Here is a 25,321-nt window from a genome sequence, read left to right as displayed (position 1 = left end):
GCAAGTAGCAACACTCCCTCCATACTCATTACTCGGAGATGAGGATAGGATAGTTGCACCTCTTGTTTAGATCCCGGAGCTAAACTCATCAGATTTTTAGCTTCTCATCTTCCGAAGCTAATAGTGATCAAAAGATATGTTTCACCGTTTTAATCACTTTTAACTTTTTTTGTCTTTAGCTTCTAAAGTGACAAGGGGTATTTAACATAGCTCAATCGGCATCATGAACTTCTAAGTTGAGTAACTCTGTTTCAAAGTTGTATCAGACAGTTTTACTTTACCTGGAGAATATTCCAGGAATGTATCAGATAACTGGAGGTATAACGGTATTTAGGGGACCCATCTACCTATCCGGTTACCTATATGTTGGGACGAAGGCGAACACGGCACCCTTCGCTGACGACATCTACCTCGACATTCCACAGAACGAAGGCCGCTCTAGCGGGCCCCGCCGGTCAGGCTGCGATCGTCGTCCATGCGAAGGCCCGAGCGCCCCTCTTCGCTCTGATAAGCCGAGATGAAGACCTCCAACGGCTGCAAGGGTTGGGAGGCCGAGGCCGCGAATACCATAAGGCCTTGTCCCCCTCAGCACTGGGAGGGGCCCGTATCCAATTTGGCCCATGTTGTGGGGCCCTGCCCTCGAGCGTCGTGTGGGCAGAGCGGGTTGGGCCGTGTCTGTAATAAAGTATGCTGTAATAACTCACTGTAACCCTCCCTACGAGGGAATATTCCGGGGATAAACTAGGTAACTGAGGGCCTAAGTGTCTTTGACAGGGTCGGGCGGTCCCTCGGTTACCTATAAATACCCTCGTACTGTGTCGAAGCGCGGGGAGAACGTTGTTGCTTTGACACCCCGTGTTAGAGTCGCTAATCATCTTTCTCTATTTTCCCATCGGATCCAACTGTCCCAAGAGGCAAGTTCCAACACTATAAATACCCCTGCACTATACCCAGACGGGACACGCATAACAAGACGCTATAGTTCCCTACTCATTGTCTTGTCGTGCACCTGAACGCTCGCGTCCCCAAGTGTGTGGGCCCATTCGTCCACATGGCAGTTGGACCCAACATTTTGGTGCCACCGTTCGCACTCCAAACAGGTCCCACGATGGCTCCTAAGAAAGCGATGACCAGGGCCACCTGCTCTCTAGACGAAGCCACCAAGGCAGCTCTCGCAGACAAGAAAGGCAAGGTAGTCCTCGCGGACAACACCCTACCAGCCACAATTGAAACTGACAAAACTAGCCCACCAAATAGTGTACACTCTCGCAACGAGGACCCCCACACCTAAGGGAAGCATCCACACATACACCAAACACCCCCTCGGAGACGCACCATCTGGGTTCCCACCCATGGGACCCCACCGAATCTAAGAGGACCAAGACAACTTTCAAGATGGCGAGCACTTGGGTATCTCATCACAGGATCAACTCAAACTTCGCAGCCTTCACATCAAGAACAACCATCTCTAGAAGCAGAAGGAAATCTTCGCAGCCAAAAGGCAGTGAACAAACATGCACACTAGAATCAGACAACTTAGGGGTGGAAATGAGCCGAGCCGAGCTCGGCTCGCTCCTGGCTCGCGAGCCGGCTCGCCGAGCCAACGAGCCTACCCATAATGTAGATCTGCTCTCTAAATTATAATATAAAATCTTAAAAATATTTTAAATAACATATTTTAAATTAGTAAAATAGATACATCACTAATATAATATAGATAATAGATTAATTTTGTATAGTAATCTCAAGTAACATAAATTAATTGTCAACTCGATACTAATATTATATGTTAATTATAATTTTATGTAATAAATTGTTGTTGGGTCGAGCCATGAGCCAGCTCGCGAGCCGCAGCGAGCCGAGCTGGCTCGCTCTTTTCACGAGCCACAAAAACAGGCTCGACCCGGGCTCGTTCTGAGCATCGAGCCGGTCCGAGCCGAGCCAAGCTGCTGCGAGCCCAAGCCAGCTCGTCGAGCTCGAGCTTTTTTCAGCCCTAGACAACTAATTATGCAGAATGAACCCCCCCGCTCATCGTCACCCCCTTGATGTGGCCTTCAATCAAAACAATTTTCAATTCCAGAGGCCACCTAAGGCACAAGTCACATTCTAGGGGCTTAACTACCTCGATGAGCGAAGTCCCCTCTCCGGACAACTTCAAGCTTCGACATGGCCAATTAACTACAGAGAGGGACTTATCCCAAATATAGTGTCAATTCAGACCCCAATCAATACATCATGAGCTATCAGGTAGCCATCGCATCTTCAATAGGTGATAGCTGCACGATGGCCAAATCATTCATCATTGCTCTCGAGGGCTCAACCTTCATGTGGTACTCAAGGCTACCACCCTTGTATATTGACTCATGAAAAACCCTTCGCGACAAATTTTTGCTCAACTTTTAGGGTTACAGACCCGAGACGAATGCCTTAGTTAAACTCTCCCTCTGTAGGGAGCTAGAAAAAGAGAGCATGCATGATTATTACAAAAAGTTCATATCGCTCAAGTCACAGTTGCCTTCGGCTGACGATCAGATCGTGATCCACTACGTGATAAACTGTCTTCGCGCAGGACAACTGTATAGCCATTGAACAAGAGACCCACCACAACTCTCCAGGAACTGTATCAACTCTTCGAGAAATATGCTCGGTCTGAAGAGCTAAATTATCGCAAGGTAGAGTTACAGCGCAAGCCGAAGACCATCTCGCAGCCAAGCAGGTCATTGAACCACAACCAACAGCAAGAATATCCCTGTCAAGACCACGGTCAGCTGCAGCCCCAGGTCCAATACATAGCCAACCAAAAACAACAGGGTGGTGTCACCCCAATGTTATCCTCAGCAGCAAAGCCGCGAAGAAGGCGCACTAAGAGACAGAATTCCGCAGCAACCCGGGAAATTTTGTTGCATCTTCCGCGGCGAAGACTCAGACCACCTCACCATGGATTGCCGGAGACCAAGGAAACCAAAAAAGTGTATGGCCAGGGCAGCCCCCGCTAACAACCAACGAGCCATCGCCCATACTTATCACCCCATCAATATCATAACCCTAATTATCAAAACGAACACCAATAACACCCACAACATCAAAACTATAATCAGAAGGCCTGACAACATCCACAACACCAACAACTCCAATACCAAGAAAGATTGCCGCTTCCACCCCCACCACCTTTCCAAGCAAACCAACAAGTCCGCCCACCACCCCCAAAGCAGGAAGACGACTTCACCAATCCTCCATTCACATGAGTAAACCATATGATCATGGGAGGGTCCAGCACAGACTTAGAAAATAAACGCCAAAAAGAGATCATTATCAAACAGTCAATCACGTTGCTGTCACACGACTTGTCGTTCAAACAAAGTGGTCTCATATTCCACTTACCTTCGACGCAAGAGACGTCGACTTCCATAGCTCACCCCATGCAGATGCACTTGTCGTTAGTTGTAATGTGAGAGGCTAGGAACTACACAAGGTCCTTGTCGACAATGGGAGTCAAGCTGACATCATCTTTCTGCACGCCTTCGATTAGATGGCATCAACCACAACTTGCTTTAGCCAGACGATAACCCATTGTACGACTTTGGAGGGAAAGGAACATTCCCACTTGGCAAGATAGAGCTACCCCTCTCCCTCGGCACAAGCCCCAATGCGAGATCAGAACAAGTGACCTTCGACATAGTCGATATGGTCTAGCCATACAACGCCATAATGGGAAGATGATCCATAAACAAACTCGAAGCAGTCATTCACAACCTCTATCTCTGCCTAAAAATACCAAGCCCCTTTGGCACGATAACGATCTATGGGGACCAGCAAACCGCTCGCAATATTGAAAGAGACTTCATCCCAGGACAGTGCAATGTCCATTGCCTTGCCACTGAGGACGAAGGCCCCATCAGCCAGCGCCACGAAAAACAATAGCAACCAAAGCTTAGATTCAGAGAAATGAAGAAGCCAAAAAAGTCCCTTTGAAAACTTCAATTCAAAATCAGACTGTTTTAATCAGTGAATACCTCACCACAGAGCAAGAGTCCAAGTGTTATCCTGTTTACATCGTAATAGAGACGTCTTCGCTTGGTCGGTATAAGACCTCATCGGCATCACCACACACTCATCGAGCACAGGTTAAGCATTAACCCTTCCATCCGCCCAAAAAAGCAAAAACTCTGCAAAAATGTCAGATGAAAAGACCGAAGGAACAAAAGCCAAGGTCCATAGGCTACTCGAAGCAAAGTTCATTGAGCCGATCGACTACCCCACTTGGATTGCTAATGTGGTCATGGTTAAGAAGAAGAGCGGCAAGTGGTGAACGTGTATAGATTTCACTAGCCCTCAATAAAGCATGCCCAAAAGACAATTTCCCCTTCCTAGAATCGATAAGATTGTCAATTCAGCAGCAGGATGCCATGTCATGTCACTGCTAGATTGATTCCCAGGCTACCACCAGATATACATGAAGGAGGAAGACAAGGCAAAGACAAACAACTTTTATAACACCCTTCGGCGCATATTGTTTTGTGCGCATGCCCGAAGGCCATAAGAACTCCGGTTCCACCTTCTCGCGGCTAACCAAGTCAGTACTTGAAAAGCACCTAGGCAAAACGTCTTTACCTACATTGACGACATTGTCGTCGCAAGCAGAAATGAGGAGGATCACATTGCTGACCTTGTGGAAATGTTTACAAGAATGTGCAAAGCAAGGCTTCGCCTAAATCCATAAAAGTGTGTGTTTGGTGTCCGCTAGGGCAAAATATTTGGCTACCTCATGTCCCACAAAGGCATCTAAGCCAACCCAACCAACGTAAAAGCAATCATGGACATGCAGCCTCCGCAATCAACAAAAGACATTCAAAGGTTCACAGGAAGGCTGACAGCACTGAACAGATTCATCTCTCGGCCTGTAGAACGAGGTTTGCCTTTTCTATCGACGCTAAGGGGAGCAAAAGGGGTCCTGAGCAAGCAGCGACCTTCTAATCACTCAAAGTTTATCTATCAGAGTTGGCAACCTTAGCTAGTCTGAGGCATGCTTACGCATTACTATTGTACGTCGCAACATCCTACAACGTTATTAGCACAACTCTGGTACAAGAGAAACTAAAAAATGACATATTGTAACAACAACTTGTGTTGTTTCCGAGGTCCTCAACATGGCGGAGATGGAAAAATAGCATATGCAGTACTCATGGCATCATGGAAGCTCCATCATTATTTCAAAGCACAGAAAATAAGAGTGCCAATTGACCGAAGTCTCAACGACCTATTCAACAATCCAGAAACTACAACCAAAATACGCAAGTGGGCAACCGAACTCTCTGAGTACAATATAGTCTTTGAATCAAGAAGCTCACTCAAGTCACAAGTCCTCGCTGATTTTACAGTAGATTGGACAGGGCCTTCGCCTTCTGGTCATCCAGATTTGGAAACACACTAGAAAATTCATTGTGACGGCGCCTGGTGTCATGTAGGGGTTGGTGCAGTAGCAGTAATTATAGCTCCGTCAGGCACCAAGTATAGATATGTCGCTTGCATATGTTTTGCTCTCGAAACAGACAAGTGCATCGATAACATAGCAGTACGAAGCAGTCATTCTCGGGCTCCGCAAACTCAGGTCACTCAGCGTCAAAACATGCATAGTCAGGACCGATTCTAAAGTCGTTGTTGGCTAGATAGAAAAAGATTGTATAGCTCGTGAACCGGTGCTCCTCCAATACCAATTTGTCAGATGAAGCCTAGAAAAACAATTCAAAGGTTTTACCATGCAACACATAGACAAAAAATGAAGAGGCAGACACACTCGCGAAGGCCACTGCAAGGGAATACTGATGCCTTCGGATGTTTTCTTTCAAACAATCGAAGCCCTAGTCGTAAGGGAGCCCAATGGGCAGAGAATCATAAGCCTCATAATGACCGAAGACTAGAGGGCCCCAATAATTTTGTACTTACGAGGACACTATCAACCCACATACCAAGCTGAACCCAAAAGACTCAAATACCGAAGTCATGGGATCACCATAATAGGAGAACAACTGTACAAGAAAGGACTTTCCCATCCTTTGCTTAAATGTATCATAGTAGTCGAGGGCGTAAACCTACTCTACGAGGTGCACAAAGGAATATGCGACTGTCACTCGGGCTTTAGAGCCCTCGCCGCCAAGGTTTTTATTGACCGGACATTGTATGCGCAACAAATCGCGTAGTGTGGTCAGGCGAAGTGTGCCCGAAATTTGTTGTTGTGGAATACTTCACCAAGTGGATCGAAGCGAGACCAGTCTCCACTATAACAACAAAAACAACGCAAAATTCTCCTGGCAAAATATTGTCTGCCATTTTGGGGTACCCTCCGAATTAATCAATAATCAAGATTTCCAGGATTTTTGCCTTGCCATAGGGACAAAAACGGTCTTCGCATCGGTCTATGACCCACAATCCAATGGAGTCGTAGAATGTGCGAACGGAAAGATCTTCACAACAATTAAGAAAAGGCTCCTTGAACACAAAAAGGGTAAATGGGCAGGCTAGCTACCTGAAGTACTTTGGGGACCAAACACAACCAAATCCCGTGCAACAGGTTTTACTCCATTCAAGTTGATGTATGAGTCGAAGCCATGACTTTGCAAGAACTCATGCACAGCTCACCGAGATCAGACCCCACCATAGTATCTGATATCAATGAATTAACAACAAAAGACGTCCTCGATGGAGATAGAGCTCAAGCCCTTGATGCCTTAAACAAATATCAAGCAACAACCAAAAGTTGGAGAGACAAAGTCATCGTCCCCAAAGAATTCCATGAAGGAGACATCGTCCTCACAAGAACGGTACGAACAGAATCAAAAGACAAGCTTGAACCAAAATGGGAAGGCCCATTTATAGTCAAGAAGATGACGTCGCCAAACTCCTATAGGCTCACTAGCCAAACATGCGAAGACCTCGACCATTCATGGAATGTAGATAATTTACAAAAATACTATTTGTAAGTCCGACAGGGTCTTTGCGCCCTTGTAACAAACCACACACCTATTTTCTGCATTCAGGCTCGTACACTTTTCCTCGCATAAAACGGGGCGAGATTTTTAACGAGGCGGAGCCATGTAATAAAACACAAAATCCTCTACCAAAGTACGCCAACGTCGAAAGAAGGCCCTTACGAAGGCCTTCGCCATTCGACATAAAGCACAGTCACCACGCCGGCAAATCAAAAGACAGACATCATGTGTGACACAAAAACCAAGCAAAAGGTCGCTCGAGGGTACAACCGGTTCAACACAATAAGTCTGCAAAGACACCAATGGGTGTGAAGTCGTCTAATAGACGAAAAATGAGCAAAAAGTCTCCTGAGGGTGTAGCCGGTTCAACACAACAAGTGCACAAAGACACCTATGGGTGCGAAGTCGTCTAACAGACAAAAAGTCGAGCAAAAAGCCGCCTAAGGGTGCATCCGGTCCATCATTGCAAATGCACGAGAATACCTATGCACGTGGAGTCCGAGCAAGAAGCTGCCTAGGTGCGGGCGGATCAACCCCAATTATAAACAAAACAGATAAAAAAGGTGAGGTCAACCAAAAGGCCTAGCCCATCACGCAATATAGTCATCGTCTGACAAAGGGGGGCGAGGGCGAGGGACAAAGACTGGTGCATCTCATACATGCGCCAAAGAAGACAACATATATAATAACAGAGTGTATAGAGATAAATGTCACAATATAATCAGAATACTTATTACATAGCGGAAGACTTACAAAATAAATTATAAATATAAAACGAACTAAGGATCATCCTTGGCGCAAGTCAACTGGGAGACACCACCTAGATCGAATCGAACTCCTCGTTGTGTGGCTCCTCTTGAACCACCTGTACTTCTCCTGTGGTGGGGTGTGAGACAGCAAGGGTGAGTTCACACATGTTCATCGCTCAACAAGTTGTGGGGAATAATGTGGCATGAACTCATAAAAGGTGGGAGTTCATGTGATGTGTAAGGCTGATCAACAATAGGGGTTAAAGCTGAGCATTGCTTTTAATAAGTTGGTCAAAATTTTATTAGCAGTTACTAAATGTAAGTAAATACCAAACCATAATAAACATAATAGAACAAAATTAATAATAAACCCATGCAAATGCAAATGACAAATTGAATTTAAGTTCCATAAATTAATCATCAGAGAGTCCTGACCTGCTCATGACCGCGAGCACGACTAGTATACCAGTTTTACACTCTGCAGAGGTTGTACCCTGTACCCACAAGTCGTGTATCCCATGTTGCCAGGGTTAGCTAGACCCTTAGGCACTACCGAGGTGAATGGCTAGGGATCCACTACGAGGCCTTTACAAAGTTCCACTAGCTTCCGAAAATCCGCTATAGTTTATGGGAAGAGCACTTGCAAGAATCCTCCTTCTGACCACCATCGCAGCAAAATCAACCCGAGAACCTCGTTGCATGCAATCCCCTACTGCCCTTGCCCCTTTCGGGTAAGGTAGTCTTCCACTAGCTTTCCTAGTTAGTTGGCCAATGGTGTCCCATTAAACCCGTGTGGTGGCACGTGTTTCTCAAGTTAAGCTCCATGTTCCAATTAACATTAATGATCTTGACATGAACATAAATATAATAACAAAAGAATTGGAATATGGATATAATGAAAGATTATCCCAAAACCATGTAAAGCAATAGCAAAACTACCCAAGTGATTCAGGGGTAAACAAGGTAATCAAGATAAATAGAGTAGGGTGACCTATTGGGTCCCATCAAAATTAAACCTATGCATTGAATAGTGATAATAAAGAATATTATTGGGTAAACAAAAGTGATCAAGGGCACAACTTGCCTTCAATGAGCTCCTGCTCAGCTACTTCTAACTACTGGTCACCAGGATCCTCAAACACAGGCTCTTCTACTCGCCACAATACAAAAAAGCACATTATATAGATAAAATTAACATCACCAAACATGTAAACAAAATACATAATAATAATCTACACATTAAAATAAAATCCTAGGAACATGAATCATTAATTTTAGAGTTATAGATTTTAAATTATGAATTTCCAAAGGTTTTATGCGCTTAAAATAGGATTAAGTGGGAAACTAATTTTCTTTCCGTTTTCATGCCAAAACAGAGACTCTAAGTGATAGAGAATAATATTACAAAATTTTAGAAACTAGAATGGGTTAATTTGAAGTTCATATGAATTTTCTATGAATTATACAAGTTCTGGAATTATTTTTATATCTGAAAAATCATTTCTTAAATAAATCCCTGATTATATCTCTGTTTGGGCTACGTGCGCAAAAACAGGAAAATCCAGGGGCTTATGCGTAAGGAATACTAGACTCAGGCTACAGTCACAATGGATGGCGGGTTGTTTACCGACAAGCTTAGGGACTCTTTAAGAAAATGCGCTGTGAAGGGGTATCGGTGGAGATGAGACGTTGGATCAACGGTGAGCGACCCGGATTAGATCACTGTGAGTTATAAACGGTGGTGCGTTCACAAGCGTTGGATCGGCAACCAGCGTTCTGGATTCAAAGTGAACCAGAATACCCCGCCGCCCGCACGATTCCCATCCTACGGCCCTAATTTAATATCGCGAATGGGTAAGCTACCATCTAATCTCCGCCCTCCATCAACAGATCGACGGCACGCGTCCATCCCCAACCTCTGGACACAGGACCCCCGCAGCGCCGCGATTCCCCACAGCGGCGCTTCGCCGGAGTCGGCCCAACCCGAGAACCTTCTTGCATGCAATCCCCTACTGCCCTTGCCCCTTTCAGGTAAGGTAGTCTTCCACTAGCTTTTCTAGTTAGTTGGCCAAGGGCGTCCCATTAAACCCTTGTGGTGGTACCTGTTTCTCAAGTTAAGCTCCATGTTCCAATTAACATTAATGATCTTGACATGAACATAAATAGAATAACAAAATAATTGGAACGTGGATATATTGAAAGATTATCCTAAAACCATGTAAAGCAATAGCAAAACTAGCCAAGTGATTCAGGGGTAAACAAGGTAATCAGGATAAATAGACTAGGGTGACCTATTGGGTCCCATCAAAATTAAACATATGCATTGAATAGTGATAATAAAGAATATTATTAGGTAAACAAAAGTGATCAAGGGCACAACTTGCTTGGCACTTGAGATTCCAGTTACCAGGGGTGATTCTTCAGATCCTCGTGACCTCACTACTAGTTGTAGCAATACAAACAAACATGGTATTGACAAAATTACTACTCCACAAGCACCACCAGCTCCACCAAGCTACATAAACATATATATAAATTACTACTATTTGTAAGATCTAAATGTTACTATTTTAGGAGGAATAATAAGGTCTAATTGACCCTATGTGTTGGTAATAAAGTATGCATCATGCTGAGATTTTTGTTTGTGCATATGTGAGGAGACAATATGAGTATACACCCTTTCGGTCTTTCCTTACAAATCTCGAGGACGAGATTTCTGTTAAGGGGGTAGAATTTGTAAAGCTCTAAAATTGGTAAAAGAAAAGAAAATAATAATAATAATAATAATAATAATAAAGAAATAAATACATTTTTGATAGGGTTTTGAGAATTTTGTAGGCCTTTGAAAATCTATTGGGCTCTCCCTCCTCTTGTTCAATTAATAGTATCAAATTAGTCAAGAAACTCGTAGATAAATAAAGAAGTGTGCATCGCGTGTAGATGATTTTGTTGCAATGAATTTTATATAAATTAAGGAGTCATAACTTAAATTTGACCTCGAATTATAAACAGAAAATGGGAGAAAAGAATTTTTATGAAGTCATATATTCTCTCCATAAATGAATAAATAGGAAACATAAATGAATAAATAAATAAATAACAATAGTATAAACCATAGAGTCTATATTCATTAGGAATATTTTAGACACTTGAAAATTTGAAGATCAAAACATGAGTTTAAATTTGAAGTAGGATTGAAATGAGAGTAGAAAGAATTAGAAAATAAAAAGAAAAATGAAGGCAGACCTCAATTTGGGCCCAATTCCTAGCCGGCCCAACTTCCTTCCGTGCGCACCAAGCCCAGTGGTACCTCTGCACTGACGGATGGGGTATGGTTGTCAGCTTCCCTACGTGTGCGCGCCTGCACCCTGGTTCATTGACTAGTGGGCCCACTGCCCAGAACCCTCTCACGCGCGCGTGGAAGTCACTGACTATCTGGGCCGTTCCACCAGTGGGTGTCTCGCGTTCGCGCACTGACCGAAGGGGCCCGTCTGTCAGTCGTCTTCCCCAACAGACCCCGTGGCGTGCAAAATCGGATCGACTGGCGACCCAGTACTCCGCGCCTGCCGCGCGGTGATCTCGCTGACCCAGCCAGCGGAGCCCGCGACCCGACCTCCAACTCCGCCGAGATTTTCACAAGACCGGCGATATGGCCCGGCCGCTGCAAGTCCTCGCCCTCTCTGTACTCTCCCCACCTCCCTGTTATCCCACAAATCCGGGTGAGGGCCGACCCGACCGCCTTAGCACCGCCTTGGACTATAAAGTCGTGTCTCCCCGCGCGCTCCTTGACCTATCAAGCCGTCACCGAGTGCTCCTGCGGCAAGTTTTCTCCCCCGCCACCGTGTGGAAGATCCGTGAGAGTATCACTACAGCCATAATCTTTCTGCATTGTCGATTCGAGCTCAAGAGGTTGCCACGGGTGTTCGCCGAGCCTTGGGAATTCGGTCGGTGTGGCTTCGAGGCCTGGGTATCGCACAGGGACCGTCCAATTGCTCGCCGGAGCTCGGCATCCGCCGCTTACCGTGGGCGGGGCTCTCTGCACTTCGATTCCAGGTAAGGAAACCCTAGACCATATCGCCTTGATCTCAGTACTGTGTAGCGCGTTTGAGCTTGCGAGTTGGGGCACTGGTACGCCGGTTGGCCGACTCCGGCGGAGCGCCACCGTGGGGAGTCACGACGCTGCGGGGGTCCTGTGTCCAGAGGTTGGGGATGGACGCGTGTCGTCGATCTGTTGATGGAGGGCGAAGATTAGATGGTAGCTTACCCATTCGCGATATTAAATTAGGGCCGTAGGATGGGAATCGTGCGGGCGACGGGGTATTCTGGTTCACTTTGAATCCAGAACGCTGGTTGCCGATCCAACGCTTGTGAACGCACCACCGTTTATAACTCACACCGATCTAATCCGGGCCGCTCACCGTTGATCCAACGTCTCATCTCCACCGTTACCCCCTCGCAGCGCATTTTCTTAAAGAGTCCCTAAGCTTGTCGGTAAACAACCCGCCATCCATTGTGACTGTAGCCTGAGTCTAGTATTCCTTACGCATAAGCCCCTGGATTTTCCTGTTTTTGCGCACGTAGCCCAAACAGAGATATAATCAGGGATTTATTTAAGAAATGATTTTTCAGATATAAAAATAATTCCAGAACTTGTATAATTCATAGAAAATTCATATGAACTTCAAATTAACCCATTCTAGTTTCTAAAATTTTGTAATATTATTCTCTATCACTTAGAGTCTCTGTTTTGGCATGAAAACAGAAAGAAAATTAGTTTCGCACTTAATCCTATTTTAAGCACATAAAACCTTTGGAAATTCATAATTTAAAATCTATAAATCTAAAATTAATGATTCCTGTTCCTAGGATTTTATTTTAATGTGTAGATTATTATTATGTATTTTGTTTACATGTTTGGTGTGATGTTAATTATCTCTATATATTGTGCTTGTTTGTATTGTGGCGAGTAGAAGAGCCTGTGTCTGAGGATCCTGTGTAACACCCTGAATTTGGGGGTATAAAATTCCTTTTCCAGTATCCACCAAATTCAGGTGTTACCCTCTTCTTTACCTGCTTTTCTTCTCTTTTTCTAAATAATGGAGAGTTATTTTATTATATATATATGAGTTTTTGGCGTAGTAAAATAAAATCCTGGAGAAGCTTTGATTGTTGCATTCAAGTCATTGCATAGTGCTTATGAGTGTAAAAAGTTTTTTTTTCAAACTACATCGAATTATCTTGATCTTGTTTCCGGAGACTTTCGGGAACCTTTGAAACGTTTCTTCGAGTATTAAAATATGAATTTTTAGTTTTGCTAATATTAATTTAATACCTAAAATTTATTATTTGCGAAAACAACAAAATCTTGGAAACTCGATAATATATATACGTTCCTCTCGTCGAGCCTGTTCTAGATCTCGTGTCCTTTTCGCGGGATCATTAAAATATCTTTCCTAGCAAACGACATGCTGCTCCGTTGGCTATCCCCATCTATCCCTGTCTACCCCTCCGACGTCTATCTCATCGCCTTGGACCCGCGGGTCAGCTTTGGTCGTTTTCCTCTAATTTTATCCAATCCTGTCTACCACTCATCTGACTCAGTCTCCGTCTTACACCGTCTCGCGCAATTTGTCGTGCTCGCAACCGCCTCTCTCTCGGTCGCGACGCAATTGACGACGAATTTGGCAATCTACTCCCGCGTTCTCTTTTATATAACCACTGCCGTCACATAACCTCTCGTCTCCCTCTCCAGATCCAAATCGCCTCAGATCCAAATCGCGCAGATGCTGACGTCCCTGCACATGGCGGTTTTTAGGTGAGTCCTCTTCCTCTCCTCCCTCCCTCCCCACGCGTTCTCTCCTCCCGGCGAGCCCCCTGCTCACCCCCATGCCTCGATGAAATCCCCTAGCCCAGGCGCACCCCCCTGGCTATCTCCTCCAACGGCGCGGCCGCTCGTCCACCCCTTCCGTGAGCCAACCATCGCCGAGCGTCGGACTTCTTCCCCGGCGAGCAGCCATCTCCGCCCCCTGCCGAGCAATTCCTCTCCTCCTGGTGAAGCCCCTCGCGTGTGCCTCCCCATCCCTCATGGCCATGGTTGCCCTCCCCTGCGCCCAAAACGCAGTCAAGCGTGGCCCCAGCGGCGTCGTCTGCCCCGGGCGTGGCTCCAGCTCGCCCACCCCCTGCCCCCTTGCCCAGGTGCAGCAGGCCGCGCGCAGCCCAGCCTCGCCCAGGCTCGCCCAGCCCAGCACGCCCCGCGTGCTCTCGCCTGGCGAGCAGGAGCCGCCGTCGTCTAGTCGGCTGCTGGTAGCCTTCACCTAGTCGGTCGAGATCCCCAGCGCCGAACCTTACTCATGGATGGCTAGTGCCCTCTCCAGTTCCAGCGGCGCTTGCCCCTGCGCGCGGCCAGCACTTCACGGTGGCTTAGGCACGGGCACGGCACACGGCCCGGCGAGGTCCCCTGCCGGTGCGGCCTCCGTCCGGCGAGTCCCACCGTTGCCCAGCCTTGGCCGTGGTTCCCTGGCACCTGCGCTGAAGCCCAGCGCCCAGTCCTGGCCAGGCCAGTCCGCGCCACTCCCCTGCAAGCCGGCCGGCGAGCCCCTGCGCTGCCCTGTCGTGCTCTGGCCAGCACCACTTCCCCTCCTCCCCCACGTGATCCCATCCTCCCTTGCGATGGCCAATTCGTGTCGAGCATAGGAGAGAGAGAAAGGTAATTGCTCTTGCGTCAGAAACAGAGAAGAAACCTCGTGAGGTTGCAACTTACAGGAAGGAAAGAAATCGTTTCTTTTTTTAATCATGGCCGGATTTATTAAACCTTCATATCTTTCGTGTTAGATGTCCGATTTAGTTCATTCGAGTTACGTTAGCTTCATTATATCTCTGCCCATGTGTTAATAATATTGTTTCATTATGTCATATGTTTTAAATAAATTATTAAATATTTGTTTAAGCTAACGTTTATTAAATTAGCATTCCAATTAAATCTAATTTATAGTTTTCAACTTGGGTTTTTATAAATAAATATCAACATGATTAATATTAACTTAAATACTCTTTCATTAATAATTGTGCAGTATAAACACAATATCTATTTATTAGTCCCCGCGTGTTGTGTCGGTCACGCGCCGTACGCGTGCTGTACGCGTATTGTGCGCGTGCTGCCGTGCTGTTTTGCGCATTACGTATTTCGTCTCGCTCCGCTAATTCGTCCCGCTTAGAGTCGCTGATGTTATTTAAATTACTTATTTAACTAAGAATTGTTAGTGTGGTCAGCTAATTAAAATTGGGCGATAGCTCTAGTTTCATTTAATAAATATCGATTAATATAATCAGGCCAAATCAAATGTTTTAAAGTTAATACTTGTTTAGTATAGAGGCGACATCTATGTAGTAGTTCTCATTTGTGCTTCAGCATGCTATTCGTGCGCGTAGTCGTGTTGACTCGCGCGTGTCGCACGCTGTTGTGCGCATTGTTTCGCGTACGCGCAGCGTGTCGTCGGGTCCCGACGACATCCGTCTACCCCTAGACGACTCCCGTCTACCCCCGTCTAGCTCGTCTATCCCCCTGCGCTAATTAATTTCCTATTTAATTATCGGTCAGTAAACTGAATACTCAATCGGATTAAAATTATGATTTTAGTCAGGCGACTGTAAATAGGTGGTAATGTGATTTTAACAATTTAGACGTGGTATTTAATACGTATTTAGTGTTTAGTATAAACACGATGTCTGTTAGCGACTCTTGTGAGTCGTGCGCGTCGTCGCACTATCTACGCGCTGTTCGCACGTGTGACGCTCGCCGTCGTCGTGTTGTTCGTGCGTATAGTTCATGCGTTATTCTCGCGTGTCGCGTGCCGTTCGCACGCGTTGACGCATGTCATGTGCGTACGTCGCGTGTGTCGGCACGTCGTCACGCATCGTTGCGCGCTATCGCGCTGCCTGCACGATATCGCGTGCATGTTCGCGTGCCATTCACGCGTTGTTTGCGTGTGTCGACATTTCCTTCGCGCGTTCGTGCCACTCGTCCGGTTCGTGTGTCGCGCGGCGTCGGTGTGTGATAATAAATTAGTTCCGTCTATAACTCCAGTTAATAACGTTAGATTGTCAGATCACGTATTTTAAATAATTAACTTAAGGTTTACCCGACTAATATTTTTTACATTAATATTCTAGTTAGATTAAATGTGTAGTGTTCAACTTGTGTTTCTATAATAAACATTAACATGACTGATATTAACTAAACTACTCCTTATTTATTTAATATTGGTTTAGTATAAACGCGTCACCTATTTTGTTTTCCTTGTCCTGGTCGCGTGCTGTTTCGCGCATCGTTCACGTGCTGTCTGTGCGTTGTTCGTGCGTGATGTACTCGTGGTCGCGTGCTGATTCGCGCGTCGTTCGCGTTGGTCGCGCGCACTGTTTCGTGTGTCATCAGTGTGCTATGTCGCGCGTGTCCGCTCGTCATTCCTCACGCTGTCGTGTTGTTTCACGCGTCGTAAACTCGCCTCGCTTAGAATCTCTCGCGCTAACTATATTACTTACTTATTTGATAAGTGTTAGTGTATCAAATTTAGTCAAAACTAAATAGCAGTTATAATTTATATTTGATAATGTCAAATTAAATGTCCTGACTATTACTAGCATAATGTAAACGTTATAACTTCTTGACTGTGGCTTCGACCGTCTCATTTCTTTTTCCTCGCGTGACCGTAGTAACACGCTCTATTTTGTTTTGCATGTTTTATTATGTTTTTATTTGAATGATGTAATGTTCTTATGCATATATATGTTTATTTGTGCCTGTTTGTATTCGCTATGCGTCGCGAATAGATTGCGTTCCGTTTTCGAGCTTCGAGGGATCGAAGATCAAGCGTTGGCGACCAAGTGATATAGCTCTTCGAGTTCTATGAGGCAGAAGATCCTGAGCATCTGTTTGGTGAAGGCAAGTGTCCTCTGACCCATTATGTCCCTTTCACTTATAATACACTGTCCCGCATTACTTAATTGAAACCTAAGGATTGACTAGCTTTGTATTTACCTTACACTTGATTACCTATTGGGTTACTATGGTTAGCTTTATGCTATTGCTTTAACTTAATCAACGAACATGATGTGAATATTTATGATACGATGATGTTGTCCCGATGATCTTGTGATATTTTAGGGGACTCGGGTTGTTTCCTGAGTACCTCTCCGTAAGGACCTGTTCGTTGAGAGACCACCCGGGATAACAGTGCAACCATGAGGGTGAAATGGGATGCCCTTAGCTAATTAATTAGAGGAACTAGAGGTGTAGTTGCTTCGCCGTTGTGCCGTCAATGGGGTCCAGGCACAGTGCTTGCTCTGCCGAGGCTGAGTGCTGAGGTTCTTTCGTTTTGCTTTTGTTAGTCACCCTCCTGCGGGGAGAGGTACTGTGTTTATCAAACTGGAGAAACCTAACAGGCGGCTATGACCTCTAGGGAATCTTTGTAAAAGCTACGTAGTGATACCCTGCCGGACCACCTAGGAAGTGATCAATGGGGAGTCATGATCCCCGGGCAAAACGGGAATCATGGCTCATGGGTAAAGTGTGCGACCTCTGCAGAGGGTAATGAAACTGATATATCAGTCGTGCTCACGGTTAAGAGCAGCCTTGGGATCCTCTTTGATTAGAGATACTCCGGATACACCTCAGATGATGATTTTAATGATGATGGTTAATGATGGTGACTTTAATTAAGTATTCTAGTATTTCCTCTCTGAGGAGGTACTTTTTGGGATTATAACTTGGGTTTTATGATAAAATCTGGCTTCTACTAACAATAAATACCTGACCAACTAAAAGCAACTGCTTGAGCCTAACTCCACATAAAGAGCTAGTCCACTTCAGCCAAACGGGGCATTTGCTGAGTACGTTGATGTGTACTCATCCTTGCTTTACCACAAAACACCAGGTTGTCCACATTGCAACCACTGCTCAGGAGAAGACGAAGGCGTGGAAGGAGACTTCCAGGAGTTCCAAGACTATGACGAGTTCTAGGTGTGGGTTAACGGCAAACCCCCAGTCAGCTGCCTGTGAAGGCCCTATCTTTACTGCGTTTCGCTTAGCACTTTGATTTACCCGTTGAGTTGATGACTATGTGGATGTCTCTGACATTGTGATGTAATAAGTTAATACTCTTTTATGTTATTATTCGAGCACTATGCGATGGTGTTCATTTATGTAATCGCTGTGTACGTGAATTCTGATCCTGGCACGTACATAGTTCGCATTCGGTTTGCCTTCCAAAACCGGGTGTGACATAAGTGGTATCAAAGCCGTGCTGATTGTAGGACCGTTAACCTAGAGTAGCATTGGCCGTTTTAAGGACTTACTGATTTTTACTTCACCTCATCCTTGATGTTGTTTCAAAATATTAGTCACCTCGACTAATTCTATGTTGTGCTTCTATATGCCCCCTTGCCAAAAGTATTTTATTCTAGTATGGTCTATACTTTTCTCAATCTATTAGATCTGATCTCACCCTTGTGCTTGCGACATCTTTGTAGATGCCCCTTGACCATAATCTTCTTGTCTTTTGGGATTCTTTCCTCTTTCGTCATTAAATTGCTACCATCTAGCGAACTCTAGTCCTTTGGTATTGACATGCTCGTATGCCTTCAATACTCTTGTTTCAAATACTTGCCTCTAAATTTCTACTGTCTACTTAAACATTTCAGTTTATATGGCCATGATCTTGTTGTCTTTTGAGACCCTTTTCCTATTCTGTTGTTATGTTGCCATCTTTCGGCAATTTGTACTTTCTTGGTTTTGGTACGCTTGTATCCTCGGAACCTTGCATAATTTTGTCTTTTTATATATGTCCTTACCTTTATATCCCAATGTCTATTTAAAACATTTCGACTTACATGCCCTTGACCACCCTTGTTTCTTGATGATCCATGAGCGATCATTCTATTTCGCACATCCTTGATGATCTCATCGTTTCCTTATAACTTCCCTCGGTAATAATTTCTATTATTTCAACCATTCTGTTGGAACCTTAACTGTCACCCTTGATTGTCTTATCCACTTCGCCACTTCGTGAGTCTTGCCTTAACTCTATCCTTGGTGGTGCTTTTCACGATTTCCATCCTTACCCTTGTTACATCTATATCTTACCCTAAAGCTTATATCATACCTGTCCTCTAAAACCTTCTCTCTTCCATCTCAATGTTAGAGTTGTATTTTACCTATTTCCTCTTGGTCGTATCCTCTTCCTTGTCGCTTGCGAGCTTTCCACTCCATCCTTTGTTGTGTTTTGTTTGTCGTCTCCTTTACCCTTCTCACACTCTATCCTACCTTGTGATTGCATTATGTCTGTTATCTAAAATCTTCAACCTCCCATCTCATTTCAGGAGTGGTATTCTACTTATCCCTCCTTTTGGTCATAACCTCATATTTGCCACGCGCCAGCCTGGCCTTGGCTTCATTCTTTACTATACTTGTACCCTTGGTTCCTTGCACTTTCACCTCTTCCCTTACACCCTTGTCTGTTATCGCCTTTAACCCTTGTAATATATGTAACTTTACCTAAATGCTTACCTTGAACTTATTCTTTAAAAGCCTTCCATTTCTTTCGACCAAGTTTGAGAGCTATGAGTTACCTATCTCTCCCTTGATTTCTTTTCGCTCCTTGACGCCTTACAAGTGTTGTCTTAATTCCATCCTTTGATGTGTTTTTTTGCTATCACCATCACCTTGTCATCCATCGATCTTGCCTTGATACTCATCTTTATTCATACACAAGAAAAAAAATTCTCCCCTCTTTCACCTCAAATTGAGAGTGGCAGTTTACCTATCTGGCCCTTGGACGTACCCTCTTTTTTTTCACTTGCACATCCTGTCTTAATTCCACCCTCTGTAGTATTTATATCCTTGGTTCTTATACCCATTTACCTCCTCTCCTACATTCTTGTACGTTATCACCTTTAGACCCTCATGACATCTATTCCCTTGCCTTCCTGCTTACCTTGAACCTACCCTTCAAAGCCTCCTATATTTCATCCCTATTCGAGAATAATGCCTCACCTATTTCATCATTGACTGTTCTCCCTTCTTTGGCACCTTGCAAGTTTTGTTTAAATACACCCCTTACTATGTGTTTGTCTGTTATCACCTTAACCCTTCTCATCCCTCGATCTTTACCTTGATGCATATCCTGTACTTGCATTTTAATGCCTCTGCTTCCATTTCAATTCAAGAGTGTTGTCTTACCCATCCCGCTCTTGGTCGTTTCTTTTTCCTCTTTCGCATTGCGAGTCTTAGCTTCTGTTTGATATCACCCTTACCTTCGTAATCACTAGATCCTGTTTGGATGCTTATCTTAGATCTGCTTTTTGGGAATCTCCCCTTGTCTATCTCAACTTGAGAGTAGTGTTCTGCCCATTATACCCTTGGTCATATCCTTTACCTGGTCGCTCACAATGCTTGCTTTGACTCCATCCCTTATTGTGCTCGTGTCCCTATCCTACACGTCCTGTTCTTCTCCTCCTCCTTCAACAACCTTAGGGAGTAGTTAATTTTTTTTAAGAAAGACCACCATTTAGTTAACATTAACGTATAGCAACGAGATGTTTGTTGTTGTATGCTTGTGCTATTTGTCTTTGTGTGATGACTGATTTGCTTCTTTGTGATGAGTGTTGATGTGTTATGGCCCTTGGTCCGCAATGGCATCAATTTACTAGCTGATTGCCATAGAGTTAGGTAGTTGGGTGCTCTCCATTTTCTCTCTCTTTAATTCGTCTATGCTTACCTTTTCTACCTATACCCTTTCCTCTTGCACCTGTCTGGTTGGCAACCTCCAACTCCTCCAAATTAGTCAAGATCAGAGTCGACAACATCCTCACCAAATGCATATCAACACTCCTGTTAAGGGGGTTAGCCGCTAACCCCAATGAAGACAATGCGATCAACATCAACCAACAAGATCGGAGTGGCGCAGCGAAAGCGTGTGTGGGTCCTAACCCACAGGTCCAGAAGTTCCACAAGAATTGCATCCATCGGTCTCAAGCATCTGAAAGTCAAAGCAACCAGCCCGCAAGTTAAGGTTGCCAGAGTCCAAGTCAACTAAAGAAAGTCGTGAACAACCTATGAAACAACCTCGTTTTCTTGCTACCTTCTTCTTGAATCTTGGGGGCGAGATTCCTGTTAAGGGGGTTAGATTTGTAACACCCTGAATTTGGGGGTATAAAATTTCTTTTCCAGTAACCACCAAATTCAGGTGTTACCCTCTTCTTTACCTGCTCTTCTTCTCTTTTTCTAAATAATGGAGAGTTATTTTATTATATATATATATATGAGTTTTTGGCGTAGTAAAATAAAATCCTGGAGAAGCTTTGATTGTTGCATTCAAGTCGTTGCATAGTGCTTATGAGTGTAAAAAGTTTTTTTTCAAACTACATCGAATTATCTTGATCTTGTTTCCGGAGACTTTCGGGAACCTTTGAAACGTTTCTTCGAGTATTAAAATATGAATTTTTAGTTTTGTTAATATTAATTTAATACCTAAAATTTAGTATTTGTGAAAACAACAAAATCTTGGAAACTCGATAATATATATATGTTCCTCTCGTCGAGCCTGTTCTAGATCTCGTGTCCTTTTCGCGGGATCATTAAAATATCTTTCCTCGCAAACGGCATGCTGCTCCGTTGGCTATCCCCATCTATCCCTGTCTACCCCTCCGACGTCTATCTCATCGCCTTGGACCCGCGGGTCAGCTTTAGTCGTTTTCCTCTAATTTTATCCAATCCTGTCTACCACTCATCCGACTCAGTCTCCGTCTTACACCGTCTCGCGCAATTTGTCGTGCTCGCAACCGCCTCTCTCTCGGTCGCGACGCAATTGATGACGAATTTGGCAATCTACTCCCGCGTTCTCTTTTATATAACCACTGTCGTCACATAACCTCTCGTCTCCCTCCCCAGATCCAAATCGCCCCAGATCCAAATCGCGCAGATGCTGACGTCCCTGCACATGGCGGTTTTCAGGTGAGTCCTCTTCCTCTCCTCCCTCCCTCCCCACGCGTTCTCTCCTCCCGGCGAGCCCCCTGCTCACCCCCACGCCTCGATGAAATCCCCTAGCCCAGGCGCACCCCCCTGGCTATCTCCTCCAACGGCGCGACCGCTCGTCCACCCCTTCCGTGAGCCAACCATCGCCGAGCGTTGGACTTCTTCCCCAGCGAGCAGCCATCTCCGCCCCCTGCCGAGCAATTCCTCTCCTCCCGGTGAAGCCCCTCGCGTGTGCCTCCCCATCCCTCATGGCCATGGTTGCCCTCCCCTGCGCCCAAAACGCAGTCAAGCGTGGCCCCAGCGGCGTCGTCTGCCCTGGGCGTGGCTCCAGCTCGCCCACCCCCTGCCCCCTTGCCCAGGTGCAGCAGGCCGCGCGCAGCCCAGCCTCGCCCAGGCTCGCCCAGCCCAGCACGCCCCGCGTGCTCTCGCCTGGCGAGCAGGAGCCACCGTCGTCTAGTCGGCTGCTGGTAGCCTTCACCCAGTCGGCCGAGATCCCCAGCGCCGAACCTTACTCATGGACGGCTAGTGCCCTCTCCAGTTCCAGCGGCGCTTGCCCCTGCGCGCGGCCAGCACTTCACGGCGGCTTAGGCACGGGCACGGCACACGGCCTCGGCGAGGTCCCCTGCCGGTGCGGCCTCCATCCGACGAGTCCCACCGTTGCCCAGCCTTGGCCGTGGTTCCCTGGCACCTGCGCTGAAGCCCAGCGCTCTCCTCCCCCACGTGATCCCATCCTCCCTTGCGATGGCCAATTCGTGTCGAGCATAGGAGAGAGAGAAAGGTAATTGCTCTTGCGTCAGAAACAGAGAAGAAACCTCGTGAGGTTGCAACTTGCATGAAGGAAAGAAATCGTTTCTTTTTTTAATCATGGCCGGATTTATTAAACCTTCATATCTTTCGTGTTAGATGTCCGATTTAGTTCATTCGAGTTACGTTAGCTTCATTATATCCCTGCCCATGTGTTAATAATATTGTTTCATTATGTCTTATGTTTTAAATAAATTATTAAATATTTGTTTAAGCTAACGTTTATTAAATTAGCATTCCAATTAAATCTAATTTATAGTTTTCAACTTGGGTTTTTATAAATAAATATCAACATGATTAATATTAACTTAAATACTCTTTCATTAATAATTGTGCAGTATAAACACAATATCTATTTATTAGTCCCCGCGTGTTGTGTCGGTCACGCGCCGTACGCGTGCTGTACGCGTATTGTGCGCGTGCTGCCGTGCTGTTTTGCGCATTACGTATTTCGTCTCGCTCCGCTAATTCGTCCCGCTTAGAGTCGCTGATGTTATTTAAATTACTTATTTAACTAAGAATTGTTAGTGTGGTCAGCTAATTAAAATTGGGCGATAGCTCTAGTTTCATTTAATAAATATCGATTAATATAATCAGGCCAAATCAAATGTTTTAAAGTTAATACTTGTTTAGTATAGAGGCGACATCTATGTAGTAGTCCTCATTTGTGCGTCAGCATGCTATTCGCGCGCGTAGTCGTGTTGACTCGCGCGTGTCGCACGCTGTTGTGCGCATTGTTTCGCGTACACGCAGCGTGTCGTCGGGTCCCGACGACATCCGTCTACCCCTAGACGACTCCCGTCTAGCTCGTCTATCCCCCTGCGCTAATTAATTTCCTATTTAATTATCGGTCAGTAAACTGAATACTCAATCGGATTAAAATTATGATTTTAGTCAGGCGACTGTAAATAGGTGGTAATGTGATTTTAACAATTTAGACGTGGTACTTAATACGTATTTAGTGTTTAGTATAAACACGATGTCTGTTAGCGACTCTTGTGAGTCGTGCGCGTCGTCGCACTATCTACGTGTTGTTCACACGTGTGACGCTCGCTGTCGTCGTGTTGTTCGTGCGTATAGTCCATGCGTTATTCTCGCGTGTCGCGTGCCGTTCGCACGCGTTGTCGCATGTCATGTGCGTACGTCGCGTGTGTCGGCACGTCGTCACGCATCGTTGCGCGCTATCGCGCTGCCTGCACAATATCGCGTGCATGTTCGCGTGCCATTCACACGCTGTTTGCGTGTGTCGACATTTCCTTCGCGCGTTCGTGCCACTCGTCCGGTTCGTGTGTCGCGCGACGTCGGTGTGTGATAATAAATTAGTTCCGTCTATAACTCCAGTTAATAATGTTAGATTGTCAGGTCACATATTTTAAATAATTAACTTAAGCTTTACCCGACTAATATTTATTAGATTAATATTCTAGTTAGATTAAATGTGTAGTGTTCAACTTGTGTTTCTATAATAAACATTAACATGACTGATATTAACTAAACTACTCCTTATTTATTTAATATTGGTTTAGTATAAACGCGTCACCTATTTTGTTTTCCTTGTCCTGGTCGCGTGCTGTTTCGCGCAACGTTCACATGCTGTCTGTGCGTTGTTCGTGCGTGATGTACTCGTGGTCGCGTGCTGATTCGCGCGTCGTTCGCGCTGGTCGCGCGCACTGTTTCGTGTGTCATCAGCGTGCTATGTCGCGCGTGTCCGCTCGTCATTCCGCACGCTGTCGTGTTGTTTCACGCGTCGTAAACTCGCTCGCTTAGAATCTCTCGCGCTAACTATATTACTTACTTATTTGATAAGTGTTAGTGTATCAGATTTAATCAAAACTAAATAGCAGTTATAATTTATATTTGATAATGTCGAATTAAATGTCCTGACTATTACTAGCATAATGTAAACGTTATAACTTCTTGACCGTGGCTTCGACCGTCTCATTTCTTTTTCCTCGCGTGACCGTAGTAACACGCTCTATTTTGTTTTGCATGTTTTATTATGTTTTTATTTGAATGATGTAATGTTCTTATGCATATATATGTATGTTTGTGCCTGTTTGTATTCGCTATGCGTCGCGAATAGATTGTGTTCCGTTTTCGAGCTTCGAGGGATCGAAGATCAAGCGTTGGCGACCAAGTGATATAGCTCTTCGAGTTCTATGAGGCAGAAGATCCTGAGCATCTGTTTGGTGAAGGCAAGTGTCCTTTGACCCATTATGTCCCTTTCACTTATAATACACTGTCCCGCATTACTTAATTGAAACCTAAGGATTGACTAGCTTTGTATTTACCTTACACTTGATTACCTATTGGGTTACTATGGTTAGCTTTATGCTATTGCTTTAACTTAATCAACGAACATGATGTGAATATTTATGATACGATGATGTTGTCCCGATGATCTTGTGATATTTTAGGGGACTCGGGCTGTTTCCCGAGTACCTCTCCGTAAGGACCTGTTCGTTGAGAGACCACCCGGGATAACAGCGCAACCATGAGGGTGAAATAGGATGCCCTTAGCTAATTAATTAGAGGAACTAGAGGTGTAGTTGCTTCGCCGTTGTGTCGTCAATGGGGTCCAGGCACAGTGCTTGCTCTGCCGAGGCTGAGTGCCGAGGTTCTTTCGTTTTGCTTTTGTTAGTCACCCTCCTACGGGGAGAGGTACTGTGTTTATCAAACTAGAGAAACCTAACAGGCGGTTATGACCTCTAGGGAATCTTTATAAAAGCTACGTAGTGATACCCTGTCGGACCACC

The 25,321-nt window shown here is 45.1% G+C and overlaps 1 long non-coding RNA gene across 1 annotated transcript; it reads left to right on the top strand.

The window, feature by feature from the left end:
* The first annotated feature begins 13,479 nt into the window (after nucleotides 1-13,479).
* Nucleotides 13,480-24,916, top strand: LOC109944095 (uncharacterized). The gene is made up of 3 exons (XR_002267437.2): nucleotides 13,480-13,550; nucleotides 21,678-21,740; nucleotides 24,649-24,916. It is a non-coding gene; the product is annotated as an uncharacterized lncRNA (long non-coding RNA).
* Nucleotides 24,917-25,321: the final 405 nt, after the last annotated feature.

Source organism: Zea mays, chromosome 2 (genome assembly GCF_902167145.1).
Source record: "Zea mays cultivar B73 chromosome 2, Zm-B73-REFERENCE-NAM-5.0, whole genome shotgun sequence".
Classification (NCBI taxonomy): domain Eukaryota; kingdom Viridiplantae; phylum Streptophyta; class Magnoliopsida; order Poales; family Poaceae; genus Zea; species Zea mays.
The sequence above is the reverse complement of the archived record's forward strand: the minus strand, read 5'-3'. Positions and strand labels throughout refer to the sequence as shown.